General features: G+C 42.4%; 1 protein-coding gene across 1 annotated transcript in view; it reads left to right on the top strand.

The window, feature by feature from the left end:
• SLC4A4 (solute carrier family 4 member 4) overlaps positions 1 to 16,697 on the top strand; it is a 350,038-nt gene that overhangs the window by 27,898 nt on the left and 305,443 nt on the right. The window lies entirely within an intron of this gene.

Raw genomic sequence — 16,697 nt, 5'->3', positions numbered from 1 at the left:
GAATTCATTAATTTGCTTTTGACTGCTTTTTTGGTTTATTAAGAACTTTGTATTCTGGTCCCGTCCAAGGTGCAGATGGTCATGCTTTCAGAGCACCGTATTGTCATAATAGCACCCATTTAAAATATTTTCAGCACCATTGATTTGGTCCTTGAGGAGAGGGTGATGCTCTTCCACTGATGCTCCGGGTCTGCTTCTCCAGGAGCCTCCATCCACCTTGTACCTTTCCTAGGTTACTAAGGATGGGGGACACGTCCAATGGACCCTGTGCTGGGCACATTCTCGGCCAACAAGGGATAGCAGGGGTTTTCATGTCAGACAGATCTGAGCGTGAATTTCCATTCTTCCCTCTGTAGACTCTGCACCCGTGGGCATTCTCTTTATGGCTCTCAGACTGGCTTTCTTCCTGCGTGGAATGTGGCTAGTACTAACTGTAGGGCTTGTGCGTTGTGAAGATCACAAGTGAACCATCTGTAGGGACTGGCAAATGTAGGTACACAACAAAGTGTGTCTGTAATTATCATTATAGATAATTTTTTAGTGTCCTACAGAGCCGGTAGTTTCACTGTAAACTACCAGGTTTGTTAATGCTATTTTAGGAAATCACTAATTTCAGAAAATTTGTTTTTATCAAAGATATGTTAGTAAAGACTGTGGGATACATTTTTTTTCTTTCTTTTTGTGCCTTCACTCCTCATGGCTTCTATTTTTTTAATGTCTATTTTTATTTTTGAGAGAGAGAGAGCAAGAGAGAGAGAGAGAGAGCACAAACAGGGGAGGGGCAGAGAGAGAGGGGGACAGAGAATCCAAAGCAGTCTGTGCACTGACAGCAGCGAGACTGATGTGGGGCTCGAACTCGCAAACTGTGAGATCATGACCTGAGCTGAAGTTGGACACTCAACTGACTGATCCACCCAGGTGCCCCCAGTCCCTATTTTTAAATTCTCTTTTCTTTTGATGTAAAAAATTAGCATTTGGGGTCATTTTTAAGCTTTTTCTTGGTCCACGAGCAGGTCTGTGTTTCCCAGAGTAACCACCTTTCAGAAATACTGTGCTGGCTGGTTTCCAGGCCTTGGCCACTTTCCCTTCTGAGTATTATCAACAAGTCGAGAAATTTGACCTGTGGTATATCAAGAGGTACGAGCCTGATGATTTCTTTCCTTGATGCCCCTGTACTTTCCGTAAAGTTTAGGAGGGGGAACCTTCTCTCATCCTTTGTTCCTGGCTTCTACTCTGGGACTCCTAAACTTAGAAAAGACTTTAGCAGAACTACCTGGTTGTCTCTTCTATTTGATTCAGAGAAGGAGCATGGTGTGAGAGTGCTGGCCTTGGCAGAGCTGGGTTTGATATTCCATCTCTGCCACTTGCTAGCAATGTCACCTTCACAGACTTGTGCCTGTCTGGGAAAAGGTAAGGACCCTGATGTGTAATAATACCAGTTGCGTGTGTTGCCTGCAGCTCTATGCCAAGCACCAAGCACACAGGATACTTCTGTTTATATTACCTCATAGCTTCCCCACAGTTAAACAATGTGGGGATTACTAAATCCATTTGTCAGATGAGGAAATTGAGACTTGGAGAGTTAATAGCCTGAATTACATTCATTTTGTAAATATTCTTTACTAATTTTTTTTGAGGGAAGTTTTGTGAGTGGGATAATGTCGGGAGAATCAGAATTAGGCAAGAAATATCAGTTTGGATTTGCCCAGACACCAAAATTTAGAGTGTAGTAGACTAATCCTTACTGAGACTGAATAGTATGTTTCTACTAATGAATGGATGGTCAGTGCTAATGTCAAAGCAGTCCCAATCAATAGTGTAATGAAGCAATGAATGATTTGGCTACTAACAAAATGACATTTCTATAGCTTAGTGAGTAGTTTTTCTCTGTAGGTGCTTATTGTATGCTTGCCTTTCAAAGCCCTTCATAAACAAAAAGGAATCTGTGAACATAACAGAAACGGGCATCCCTAAGCTGATCGTTGCTTCCATTTGGTAGAAGAGTGCCATCATTTGTTCTCAGCTGGTCTTTCCTGGTGTGGACTATTGGTTTTACCGAACTGTAAGCAGAAGCAGGAAGACTAACAAAACAGACCTGGAGGTCTCTCCATCAAGGCTGGAATGTGGTGGTGACAGTCTTACTTGGACTGTTTTTGGCTCTTCCTTTTCACTGTGGCTGCACCTAGTAAGCTGCGAGAACTATGAAAGTGAAAACACATGGAGATTTGGAGAGAAAGTAATTGTAAACTTCTTCTAGGACTCTTCTTGGCAAAGGGAATTTTTTTTTCTGATATTCAAATGAAGAAATAATTCTTCCTTTTTAATTAGTGGCTTGAGAAATTGATTCAAGTTGGTAATAGCTCACAAGCAAGTCTCAAATGTTCAGAGAGGGAGTGTTACAATGCTGAGCAGATCTTCAAGAATGAATTGATGTTTTACTGTAGTCTTCAGCTGTCCTGTGTTTATCCAGATGATAGATTTTTGTAATAGGGAGAGAAACAAATGTAAAAAGTTGCCTTAGAATATATGTGTATGTAATTTCTTCTTGGAGTAGGTTCATTTCAACTGCCTGTGGTTAATTTTATTTGTGATTATCTATTAGAGAGAACACTGGCATTTATTCTCTAATTTCAGCTATTTGTTTGATGATCTTTCTAACCAAATGCATTCTGCTTCCAAATTATTATTGGAGTGCCATAATTATATATGGTTGCTTGAACCCAAACTATATTTCTCCATTGAAAATGATATTAGAGTGATGTGTAGGGTTTCATCTGAGCCCATGCAAGTCTGTTTCACCTATCGTGTACCTAAAGCGATCCTTATAGCACTATACTGTTATTAGTCATTTTAATGCTGTTAGTTGATAACCTATATGGTTCTATCACGTAGAGGCTTTATAACCTTGTCAACTCGCTTATATCTTTAAATGTTAATTTCATCAACTGTGCAATGGGGATATTAATAGCATTTATTTTATGGGCTGATAGTAAGGTTTAAATAACTCAAAAAAAGCACTTATTACATTAGCTTATATTATTATTACTATAATTTGGCTACATTTGCAGTAAGTTGATTTTTGTGAGTTGGCTTTGTAATGTAACCAACAAATGTAATAATCTTTCTTTGGCAAAAATAGGTGTCTGTGTTTGGCAAGAAGAGAATAATATGGTGTCACCAAGAATATCCTTCTCGTGCTTTTCCCTTTTACCCCACCAATGTCCAGCAGCAGGAGGATTATGATGGTTTTTAGGTACTTTTTGTTCTTCCGAGGTCATGCACAGATAGATATTTGTACGTACAGGCTGTCCTGACTTTCATGGGTTCAGCTTTCATACAGACCATGCTTGGACGTATACGAACCCCCATAATTCACCTTTCACATTCTGCTTGTGCTTTTTTGTGTGTTCACCGAGGGGTGGAGGGAGATTAGCAGTGAATTCTGGGTGGCACTGCGCACAGCTTGTGGTCCAGTTTTGTCAGCATCACCAGGTTTATGTGCGTCTCAGTGTTTTCTGCTGCAGGTATTTGAGTGCTCTGTTGGAATTGCTGTGCCATTTTACACAAATGCGGAGAAAAACTGAAAATGCTGATGCTAATGCTCAGAAACATAGGTCTCATAAACTTTGTTTTGTTTTGACTAAGGTGGACAGGATTAGCCATGCCAGTCAATCAAGTGCTCGTTGGATTAGAGCCTGTATATTAAGGTGTGAAGGAAAAGAAAAAAACATGTTGAAATGCCAAATACACATTTTTGTTTATTATGTCTAAAATGAAGGATATTAATGTGGGTTTTAGAGTTTTTTTTTTATTCTTTAGATACAGAACTATCTTTATAACATGTAAATCTACTTGTTATGACTTTTGTGTTCATACATGTTTTCTGGAATGCATTGGGAATAGAAGAAGGAAGGCTTATATAGGAGAATTTTAAAGTTTTTTTCTTTTTTTTAAAATTTTTATTATTTATTTATTTTGAGAGAGCATTGGGCATAGAAGAAGGGAGGCTTATATAGGAGAGTTTTAAAGTTTTTTCTTCTTTTTTTTTTTTTTTTTTAATTTTTATTATTTATTTATTTTGAGAGAGAGACAGGGAAAGAAAGAATCCCAAACAGTCTCCACCAGTGCAGAGCCTGACACGGGGCTTGATGCAGGGCTCAATCTCATGACTGCAAGATCACAACCTGAGCCAATATCAGGAGTCAGATGCTTAACTGACAAAGCCACTCAGGTGCCCCTAGTTTTAAAGTTTTTTAAGCAGCACTTTATTTTGGCAGATTTCAAACATGAACAAAAAAAGAGAAGAAAATAGTACAGTGAACCCCTATGTACCCATTACCCAGCTTCAACAATCACCAACACATTGGCAGTCTTGTTTCACATTCCTCCCCACCCCCTTGTTTTTTTGCTGGAGTATTTTAAAATAAATCCCAGATCGTATCATTTCAGGAATTATTACTTCAGTGTTTATTTCTAAGAAATAAAGACATTAAAAAAATAACCTCAGTGTCATTATCATACCTGATAAAATTAACAGTAATTCCTTGGTGTCATCTAATGCTCAGTGTTCAAGTTTGCTTGATTGTCTCCAAAAAGTTTTTAAAACAGTTGATTTGTTTGAAGACACATACTGCATTTGATAGTTATGCCTGTTGGTCTCTTTATACGTACCAGGTCAAAGAGGGTGTTTTCAGGTTGAAGAGTCCCATACTTCTGCGGGGTGGGCTGGCTCCTTGACAACAAAGGAAGCCACTAGGGTCAAATAAGCATTTATCCTATCCTTAGGCAAGAGATGGCAAGTCGAGGGCATTTCCCCTCAAAATGGAGTAGGTCTGAGTATGGAATTGGCAGTCTTCCTGTGTCCTTCCCATTCTTATAAAATTAACTTAGAAAAGTTGTTAGAATCAGGTTCAAATGTATTCCTTTATTATTTAAAGCATAGATTTGAATCATAGGTGTTAACAAGCCATCAATAAGTCCATTCCATGCTACCTGATACCTACGTATCAACCATCTGCTTTGGCATCTTCTAACACCAATGTTGCCATCCCCGGGATAAATTTATGTAGGCAAGGATTCAGGTGGCAACTACTTGAGTCATGAACTTCAAGGCTAGTTGGCAGAAGTTAATAAAGATTATATGAATACGGAATGCAGAGTGGCTTTACTTCTGAGCACTGACACGTTGCTCAGCACCTTTGTAAGGCTCAAGTCACACTAGACACTGGGCATAGTTAGTCTTCTACGGTGTGTTGGTCCACTCTTTGATCTACAGACACAGGACTGGATCAGGTTCTGGCCTGGCCGTTGTGGGACACTGAGCCAGTAGACCACCTGTAACTTCTGTACTACACTAGCTATGGCCCCTGGAAGACCTTCTGAGTAGAACTAGGTTCCAGGAAAGACCTTACTGGAAATGTTTACATAATGACAAAGATTTAAAAAGTAAAGAAGACTGTAAGCTTGAGGAAATAATCACTTCTGCTCAGAACTGTTCAGTGGTTTCTAGTTGCTCAGAGTAAATGTCAAGGCTTTAGAACAGCCTCCCAGGCCATGCAGTGTGCCCTTTCATTACCTGTACATCTCTGACCTTATGTCCTATTCTCCACGTCACTCTGCTTTAGTCACTTGTCTCCTTGACGTTCCAAGAATCTGCCAGGCTCCTTCCTGCCTCAAGGCCATTTCATTTGCCATTCCCTCATATACTCACTTCCTCACCTCCATCAGATCTTTGCTCAACCATCACTCAGTGAGATATTTCTAACTACCTATTAAAAACTGCCCCCTCCACATCCCACCCTCACCCCGTCCTTGTCCCACCAGTACGCCCTAACTCTCTTTCTGACTTACATTTTCTCATAGGAGACTCACCTTCTATTTTATACAGTTTACTTTTAAATTTTGTTAATTGTCCATTTCCCACCATGGATTCATCCTTAGTGCCTAGGATAATGCCTTGTTATAGATGCTCAAGAGATTGTTGAAATGAATGAATAAATGAGTTAAACTCTGGAAAATTTGATGACATTCACACAATGAGGGATTCCTTGCAGAAAATGAAGGCCACACTTTGAACAGCCTTAAGGAAAGAGATGTTTTAGTAAGGGAACAAAGAGTAGAGAAGTGTCTTTGTTGTTCATGCAATAGTGAACACTGCTCATAAAGTTTATGAGATAAAAGTTGTTTTCTGCTTAGTAGCATCACTCATATGGTGAGTGATGTACTCTTGCTTTTGATACGGTAGATCCTTGGCGTGTGTGAACCTAACAGTTGTGACTTCAGCTATTTGCTGGTAGCCCTGAATGGTTACACCGTGTAGTCATTCGTAATTTGTAGCAATGCATGTGGTGAACTTCTGTGCCTGTGGTGAGCCCAGGGTGAGCCTAGTGGATGGCCTACCTCCTTGTGTCTCAGGTCACCCTGGTTGCTTTCTGTCCCTTGAGAATTCCGAAACTCATAGAGTTATACTTGACCACATGATATATCAGAAATTGTGCCATAGGGATATTTGTGAATGTGGACACTTGCAAAATAAGGTTGGGGGAGGCAATGTCTCATGAATGTCAAGGGTCTGTGTACTCTGTAGGTATTTGATGAATCTGCTCTTTCACCAAAAGTCTGTTTAATATTTGTGATCCCAAGTTCCTAAAGAGTTTGGAACAGATTAATTAAAACAGCCAAAGAGAGGCAGCATGATATGTAGTGGCTAAGAACACAGACTTGTGGAGCTAGACTGCTTCGGGTTCAAATTCTGACTTCAACAGTTATTAGCTGTGTGACTTTGGGCAAGTTACTTAGTGTCTCTGTGCTTCAGAGATAATGAGGATAAAAATGGTACATATGTCATTGAGTTGTACCAATTGTTGGAATTGATTGAACTAATAGCATTTGTCAAGCAGTTATAGCAGTGGCTGGCACACAGTAAGCTCAAACTAAGTGTTTGCTAAATAAGAATAAAGATATTTATTAGAGAGGCCTGTTAGAAGATGCTTCAACCTTTGACCAGTAGGCAAAGCAAGAGAAAGAAAGAGGTGAGTTGTAAGTGATGTCGTCTGTAAGCATATTTCAGTTAAGTGATATGAAAAAAATTCTTGAAGGTAGTGTCTAATAGACATGGATTATTTAGTTACTCAGGAATATAGTGGAGTGCTTAAAATTGTGGACTGCTTTAGATGGCCTGCTTGGTCTTCTCACATCACATTGTACTGTGTGATTTGCAGTAAGTTACTTAACGTCAAAGCACATTAAGTCTAAAATGGGTATGTGAAAAGTACTTACCTCATGGAATTGTCATAAGGATTGAATAAAAAAAAACAACATTGTACAGTGCTTAGTACAATGCCTGGCATGTGGTAAGTGTTTAAAAGTGGGAATTTTTTTTCCCCTCCAAATTAATGGATGATGAGAGCCCCCTAATCTCAGTTCCTACATTGTTCTAGGTGTTGAAATCCTTTGGCTGGAATTCTCAGTCCTGTTACTGAATCAGTCCGACAAAATTTGACAGCATTGAGAAAGGGAGAATGCACACATGATGTTTAGCACAGTGCCTGGCAGCTAGTGAGAACTCAGTCAAATGCTAGGAGCCTCATCCCTGCCAGCAGCTGTGGTGGTTCAGGATGGGAGATGTGAGCAGTATGGCCACCGCGTGGGGTAGAGGACGGAAAGGAAGGCACCTTTCTCCAGAGTCCGCTCTGAGTTTCAGATGTGGGTAGGTCAGGAGCTGTACCTGACCGGCACCATCCAGCTGCCTCCCAGCGCTGTGTCCTGGAGCAAACTCCTGCTCCTGATTCCCTGTCCACCTGCCAACCTGCATCTGACTTGAAGCCATGGTAAAGTCCACAGAATCATAGACTGAAATGAAATCTATGAATTAACTGTGGGTATTAGTTATCTGTGCTATTCCTGTACTAATTACTATAAATAATTATGTATAACGTGAAGTTTGGCTAAAATTTCCAGAGCTCAAGGTTTGTATTGACATTTCAGATCCCAATTTCCTCCACAAGTAGCTACTATGAGTTTCTTTATTGGTTTACCTAAACCAATAGGTTTACCGCTGCCTTCTCTTTTTCTGCTGCTGATTGGGCTCTTGCTTTTGGCTGAAGACTTGGCAGTGGTGAGGAGGAAGGGGGAGAGGATAGACCTGCCCACTGCTGTCCTTCTGGTTTCTCACATGGAGCTTCCCCAGCCTTTTCATCTTGCCTGAACCCTCTCTTAGGACTTTTCTGATTTTCACAGCAGCACACATGAAGAAGGGCAGTTGAAAGTTAAAAGAAGTGAGAAGCGAGCCTACTTTTCCTGCCCCCAACAGTAAAAACTCCGAGAGAACTTTCAAAGGGCAAGGCACTGAATATCTGCACCGAGAGGAATCAGACCTCTCTGTTCTTCAAGTGGAATTCTGCTCAGAGGCAGCGTTCAGTGGTTGTGGAAGCGCCTGGAAAGGCTCACTAAAACAATTAAAGAGGGTATGGCTGCGGGTGTGGGCTAAATCAGGGGAGGCATCTGAGGGGGTCATGCAAGCTGTTCCCTGTTTAGCATTCAATGCCCTGTCCAGTTATCTCTGTTTAGCAGAGTGCCTTCATCTGTCAACACGCCCCCTGCCCCACTGCCCCTCAACTTCCACACCTTTCGTCACCCCATAGTTCCTATGTCTACTTTGCTACCAGTTCTTTTTATGTTGCTGAGTCTGTTGCAGCCTTTCAAAAGAGCCCAGTTATCAGTCTGAGGACAGAGTAGAGGAGACCTTGTCCCAGCAGGGAGAAGATGGGAGAGAGGAGTTTGAGCCTTTTGGTGATGGGTGACAGGTTAGCGCCGGTCTCCCTGCTTGGCATTCCTATGTGTTTGCTCCTGGAGACAGAATTAAGGCCTTCGGGTCCATGTAGGACTGTTAATTCTCTGACATTCTCTGGGCCCTGGGGACCTTCGATTCAGATTCAGCTAAAATTAATTGAGTTTATTTACTCCAGGAACTTATTAATCCCTTGTGTCTTAGGAAGTGTTTTTAAGCTCATTTAAAATGACACCGAAGTGACAGGTTAACTGACTTTGCCAAGGTTACACGGTTACCAAGAGTGCATCTGGGATCTGTGCTGTTTTGCCTGACTCCGCGTACATGTAGATGGGCCAGCTTCAGTATCGTGACCCTCATGTAAAATAATGTTCCTGAGGAAAATGTTTTTAAAAAAGCAGAACTTTTTGAAATTTTTATTGAGTGATTTATAGATGCACGTGCATATTTGAGAAATAATGCAGAGATTGTTTGTACACTTTGCCACTTTTCCCCGATGTTAACATTTTATAAAACTTCAGTACAATGTCACCAACTAAGATATTGGCCCTGATATGATCCACTGAACTTCTTCAGATTTCCTCAGTTTTACTTGCCCTCATTTTTCTGTGCGTTTGTGAGTGTATATTAAGTTGTGTATAATTTGATCACCGTGTAGGTAGCTACCTACCACCACCACAGGTAAGACTAAATAGAGTCAATTCCACAGGCTCCTTCATGTTGCCCTTTTATAACCACAAACACCCCCCACCGCATCCCCCCAATATCTATCCGCTGGCTACCCCAATCTGTCCTTCCTTCATATCTAGAATTTTGTCATCTCAAAAAATGTTATGTAAGTGGAATCACACGATATGGAACCATTTTGGGATTCGCTTTTTTCACTCAGCATAATCTCTTGGAGATTCATTCAAATTGTTTTGTGTATGAATAGTTTGTTCCTTTTACTGCTAAGCATTATTCCGTGGTATGGATGTACCATACTTTGTTCAAACATTCACCTGTTGAAAGACATCTGGGCTAATTCTAGCTTTTGGCTATTACAGATAAAGCTGCTGTGAACAATGGTGTACAGGTTTTTGTGTGAACATAAGTTTTCATTTCTCTGGGATAAGTGCCCAAGAGTACAAATGAACTTTTAATGCAGTTCATAAATCCAGAATTGTGTTTGCGTGATCCTGCTCCGGATTACGCTTTCACCTTTTATCCAGTCTGCAGTCTGATTTCGTATGGGGCCGTCACCCATTTCTCCCTGGCCCTGGGCCTGTGTAAATTTCCAGACTGATTAGGGCACTCCTGAACTCCGCGGACGGGATTTGCTTTGCTTTGCTGCCAGCTGGTCTTGGGGATTCTTCTCTTGCCATTAGTCATGCCTGTCAGGTATGCCACGCTGATGTCTCTTTCCCCCAACATGCGTGTCCAGAGCTCTAGCAGTTTCTACAGTTAAGTCAACAGCTGCGTTCTTGTCTCTTCCTCCCTGGGGAGTGAAAGGCCCTTGTGAGACCTGCTGAAGTTTCGAAGGGAACACTTGGAGCATTTTCTCTGCCCTTGCCCTCCGCTTCCCTGTAGTGAACACGTGTCGCCAAAAGATGGCAGTGTTCTTTGCAGCCACAGAGCTCGATCACCCGTCAGTCGCCTAAGGTTTGGAGACTTGATATTGTTCTCTAATTGTATGTTGAAAGTGTGGAAAGCAGATTTTCCAAAACAACAAAGGCACCAATAAAACGCTGCGCAGTTTAAAAAATTTGAAAGAAAACATCATGTTTGTAAATGATTTGTAATGAAAATCGTTCCCCAGTTCTTAGAGACGACTTGAATAGGGAATAGAATTCAGAGATATGTGTGTGAGTGTATAATTTTAGATGTCAGTACTGATTGTAGCTTTCTGTGTGGCTCCTGAAAAAGACCTGTGAAAATGCTGATTTTTGCCTCCCCTCTGTTTTAAGATCACAACTGGCAAAGTTGCAGGGACGACCTGCTTTTGAGTTCTGAGATTTGAGACTGACACCTCTTAGTCCCTAAGTAAAGGCCCTCATGCATGCCGAAGATATAATTTTCATGGCAGCCATGGCCAATGATAATAAAACTCCTTACATTCTAATATTTGTCTGCCTCTCTGCATGCATCACTTTGGTGTGTGTGAGGGCACGTGGGTAAAGAACTGTTTAAACATTTGCTATGTGCAGGAAGGCTGCAGTAAAGTGAGAGATTATGGAGTTCATTGCGTGTTGTAAACAGATCAAGCTAGTGAGGATAAAGTGGGGTGGGTTAAAATACGAGGTTAACTAATGCACTTTGAGCTGTATGAACAGAAAGAATCAGCACTCTCAGACTCAGGTATGGACATGTAAAACCTGGAGCTATTCTCTTCCATAGGACACCATCCTCTGGTGTCTTTTTGTGAGTTGTCAGAAAGGCCCAGTGTGGAGGGCGTCGAGGAGAGAGGGCCGGGGGCTTTGGATCTGGGGCTGCAAGCCCCAGAGTGGATCCTTCGTGCACGGGCCAGCGTGCCAGGGTTGGAGGATCTGTTTTCCTCTTGTCCGGCTCTGAGCGCTGCTGCTGCTGCTGCTGGGACCCTGCAGCTCACCACATGACCAGGGGACAGGTAGCCCCGCCTCAAGCAGTGGCCTTTTGGCTCGTGCATCCCTCGGCAAAAGCCAGAGGTTAAGAGGAGAATCGCTCCGTGTGAAGTTCTAACCCCGAAACCAGATGCTGTTACTATAGAGACAGTGAAATGCTGCCGTGGGAGGCATAGCGGGAGGGGTGGGAGCAGGGCGGTGGGAGGGCAAGTGAGGCGAATCTAGAGGCCAGCGCGCCCGAAGACCTTCAACCTTTAGCAGCACTGTGACAGGCAGGCTTGCGTCCTGAAGCCTGAGTGCTGGCAGCCCGCCACTTGCTGACTGGCTGAGTGGCAGCTGCTCGCGCTGTGTGGACTAGCTGGTGAGCACGTTGGCAGTTGGCGAGGGCTCCGGGGGTGGGAACTCGGAGGGGTGGAATGTAGATGGGTGCCCGAGGCCCAATGGTTGACAGTTTTGCACAAATGTTTCTCGTGCCGGGCTTAAGTCACCCTTACAAGCCTGCTCAGTGATGAGGACCGGCTGGTGAAAGCCGGTCCATTTGGCAGCAGATTTGACATGTGTTACAGTTAAATCATGTTAGTGTCCCAGAATAACGGAGAATAAGAGAAACCCCACGTTGGGTGTGGACTTTGGAGGAAGGGGTCTGACTTCTTCTGTCAGAGGCCCTGTGGAAGGAAGGCAGCACGGGCCCCATGTGGATTTTATACTGACTGGTATGACCCTTATCCCCGTGATGCTGGTGAGAAGCTTCCAAATCTATTCTGAACTTTGCCTCATGCTGGCGATGTGAGCAGCTCGGGGAGCTGTTTTAGAAGCATGCTCCTTCCCTTCTTTCTTTGTTTGCTTGCAGCAGAGGCAGCTCGTGTGAAAGGAACACTTTACAAATGGATTTGGGGGCCTGCTTAGGGATTGGATGAGTTAATTTCTTCCTCCTGATAGAAGGGAAAACTGGTTGGGTCAGATGGTCATGTTAAAAGATATCTCTGTCTTACTAATAATAGCAAGCAACTGTGGAGAGGCTTTTAGGAGGGGAACACAAACCCAAATAATTGACGTTTGTCAGTATGAAGATGGAAGAAAGTTGTTAAGTCCCCTGTAACTTGGTGCAGAGGCACTTGCTTGTGAAGAGGAGAGGGCTGCTTTGGAGAAAGGCCACTGTGACACGCAGGTTTTATGTTTTCAGTCTGTGGCGCTCTTTTTTTTTCCGCTTCCTACAGGGAAGAGGCTGCTTCCAGACGCTCCTCATTGTCCCTCGGAAGGAACTAGGTTTCTGATTACTTGCTATGTATAGTCTTGGAGGGAATGTGAAATATGTATCAAAGAGCCAAGGAATGCACCCATCATTATTTTCGCTAACTCAGATGGTGCACGGGACAGTGCTTCAGTTAGGCTCGATGGTTCCTCCTCCACCTAGGAAGAGGGGTCTGGGCATTAAACTTTCCTTGGTCTCCTTCAGTAGCTACTGATTTTCTTCCTTTACTTCTGCCTCAGTTGCTTGTTACATGCCATTTTAGGAAGGGCTTAGGTACAGAGGCCAAACATTTTATTTAGGAAATGCATAAAATGTCACTAAAGGACTTTAGGATCAGCTTGATTGTGGTGGGGTGCAGAAGCGATGTTCTACAGGAAATTGTTGGATCCTGTAGACAGACCGCTAAGACAGGAAAGGGTTAGTGCTGAGAAGAAGTGTGGGCTAAACTGCTCTTTGTTTTCCAAAGGGGAGACAGGACTATTCACATGCCTGCAGTAGTATAGCCCTCCAGAATTTTGCTGTGCTTCTGAGGTCTTCAAAAAAAGTTTCCCCATTAAGCTGCCATCCTTCTCTATGTCTACAAGTGTGTTGCTGATGACCTCTTGTCCTTTGGACTGACTGTCCCAGATTGCTAGGGGAAATCCTCGAGAAGGCAGATGGGATTGTAGCGGAGCCCTATCTGTCTTGCTCATCACTGTGTCTCCAGTGTCTAGCAGTATGCCTGGCACCTAGTAGGTACTCAGTAAATATTTGCTGAATGACTGAGGGGATAAGGGAGGAAAGAGAAAAGGATTTGATTGAATGCCCTCTGTGTGTCTAGCACTGTGTTTGGTATGTTTCAGGTGCTGTGGTCATTGTCAGCAATGACCTCCATGTTGCCAAGTCAAGTTTTTACTTCTCTGTCTCCATCTTTCTCAGCCTCTTAGTAACAGTACCTCCTTGACATCAATCTTTTCTGGTTTTTCTTTTACCTCTGACTGTTCCTCTGCTCAGCTTATAAATGTTGACATGGTCCAGCACTTGGTCTTCAGTCTGTACCTCGATTTCTATATTTTCTTCCTGCATGAGCTCATCCAGTAATAGGTGCAGGTTACCAGCTTTGTTCATTGATCCTCCAGCCCTAGGCTTGTGAGCTCCAGACTTGGACATTTAGCTGTGTCCTTGACGGCTCCTTTTTTCATATGAAGTAAGCATCCCCACTGTAAAGTGGCCAGGAAAGAACTGTTGATTCCTTCCCCACAACCTGTTTCTCCCACAGCCTTCGCTGGGTTCCTAAGATAGTTTCCTGGATTCTTTGGTCTCCTGATTATCCACTTTTCACATAGCAGCCAGAGTGATTCTTGAAAAAGGTAAAATGGCTCGGGTCATTTTCTGTCTTAAAACTCTTAACTATAGTCAGTAATACTGTACTGCATATTTGAAAGTTGCTAAGAGTGTAGATCTCAAAAGTTCTCCATACAAGAAAAAAATCTTGTATGGTGGTGTGGTGACAGATGTTAACTAAACTTACTGTGGTGATCATTTCGCAATATGCACAAAAATTGAATCATGTTGTACATGTGAAACTAATACAATGTTATATGTTAGCTTTACTTCATAAGACCAAACAAAACAAAAAAACAAAACAAAATTCTTCAGTGGCTTCCACAGCACCTAAAATTTCGACTACTTCCCATGGCCTGCATGGGCCTGTTTCCTCCGGTATTGTCAACTACTGTTGACCTTCTCTCTGTCCAACCTCACTGACCTCATTTCTCATCCTGAAACTTGCTATACTTGTTCCTACCTTAGGGCCTTTGCGTTTGCTGTTCCCTTTGCTTGGAACACTCTGCCCTCACATCTTTAAATACCTGGTTCCTCCCTATCATTTTTGTCTCTCCTCAAATGTCACTTCCTTGCAAGCGTCTTCTGAACCACCTTATGCCAAGTAACCCCCTGCCTCATTGTATTTTGTGCAAAGCACTTAATGCTATCTAAGATTACCTTGTTCATCTCTTTATTATTATTTTATTAGGAATTTTATCTGTCATATTAATGAATACATTCCCCCTCCCTCTGAGGAGTGCCTGGATGAATTGGTAAATATGTTGTAGTTTTTAATCTTCATGGCAATCTGAAGCTCAGGGAGGCTGGTAAATTATTTGACTTCTCAAGTCCTCAAGGCATTTTCTTTTCTACTATAATCCTGATGGCTGATCTGTGTCCTATTTGCAATTAGTTTCATATTTTTAGTTTGAGTATAGAGAAGGAAAAAGACACATATCAGGATAAACTATTGCATACAAGACCCGTATCCCTGAAAGAAGATATTCTGCAGATGTCCAAAGGCAATGAGTTTCTTTAAAAAAATTTTCTTTTAATGTTTATTTTTGAGGGAGAGAGAAAGAGACAGAGTGCAAGCAGGGGAGGGGCAGAAAGAGAGAGGGAGACACAGAATCCGAAGCAGGCTCCAGGCTCCGAGCTGTCAGCAGAGCCCACGGTGGGGCTTGAACTGAGGAACTGCGAGAGCATGACCTGAGCGGAAGTCGGATGCTTAACCGACTGAGCCACCCAGGTGCCCCAAAGGTCATAAGTTTCTTAATGGCACTGTTCACCAGTAAAGGTCAGGGTAAAAAGAAAGAAGAAAAGAAGAAAGGAAGGAAACTTACCTTCATTAAACATGTAGTAGGCACAAGGCACAAAACTGAGTGTTTTCACGTATGTTACCTAATTTGAATCTCAAAGCAGTTCTACAAGGTTGATATTGTTACCCCAGTTTCATAAGTGGAAAAACTGAGGCTCAAAGAGTTAAATACTTTGCTCCAGGTGATACATATATTAAGTGGAAGTGCCAGATTTTTTAAATCCGAGTCTACCTGACACCGAATTTCTGACTTTTTATGCTCAGATGGTTGCTTTGCAAGATGGATATGCTCCTAAAATAGAAAAGAGGAAAATGTGAATTCAGTGCATATCCACACAGATTATAACAAATATCTGAAGCACAAGAATAAGTTATACGGACAATATGGAAAACAGACTTACAATATTCAGTGCCTGAGCATATAATTGGATGAATAGAATACAGAGTGAACATTTGGTTCTCTGGCAGAGCTTATGTACGGTATGACATAGAGCAGCTGTCTCCAGAGAAAGTTCTTTGTTTCTAGACCGGTGCGACACAAGCAGCATTTGAGCAATTCGGGATTTTTTTCTGCTTTGTCTATAAATAGAGTTCATGGAATTCTGCATGTCAAAGTTAATGCAATGAAAAGAAGTCACAGAGTATGGAAATAAACCTTAACTCATTCTATAAACTAAGAAACATGTTTGGCATCAGGAGGCCGTATAAACGCTGTCATTACTTGGATGGATTCTGAGGTCTTATTTAGCATATGAAATTGCAGAGCAGATCCTATTATGTAAGGAGATAGGAGGACAGCATAATGTGGCTATAAACCGAAGAACTTTGTGCCCTTCAGGGAAGAGTTAACAGGATAGATATACGTAGAGATGTGTGATAAGAATGTGGAAAATGAATGAATGGGTGGCATATATATGTGACTGTTGCTGAAGCCGGGTTGCTGGATAATCCTCAGATGTCAGATTTCCGTAAGGCCAACATGTGACTCAAAGCTTGCCACTCAACAGAGAATACTGGGCTGTGCTGGTATTAAGAGGCTGGCTGGAAGCTAGGCTCCCACTGTGCACTAGCCTAACTCCCTGTCGTTTTCTGTGTGTGGGTGGGTGTGCATGTGTGTGTGTGTGTGAGGGTATACATTTTTATGCAGTGGGTGTTTAAAGAGCTAAGCACTGAAGCTGGATTTCCACAAACGATCATCACGAGCACTCCAGACAAACCAAACTTCCTCTCTTGGTATTTTTTTTTTTTTTTTTGCTTTCATCTTTTTTTTTTTTTCCTTTTTGCAAATCCCAAAGGGAGAACCCCTAACATCCAGCCTATGGGATTGAGATGATTTTCTCTCACCTGTCCATGTGGGTGCCCTCTCAAGGTTAGAACTGAAGCTATGTGGGACCGGCATATTCTCAAGCACCAGCTAAGAGGAGCTGCGTGAAGGAGTAGCAGACACCAAACGAA

The sequence above is a fragment of the Panthera leo genome, chromosome B1, assembly GCF_018350215.1.
Source record: "Panthera leo isolate Ple1 chromosome B1, P.leo_Ple1_pat1.1, whole genome shotgun sequence".
NCBI lineage: Eukaryota > Metazoa > Chordata > Mammalia > Carnivora > Felidae > Panthera > Panthera leo.
The sequence above is the reverse complement of the archived record's forward strand: the minus strand, read 5'-3'. Positions and strand labels throughout refer to the sequence as shown.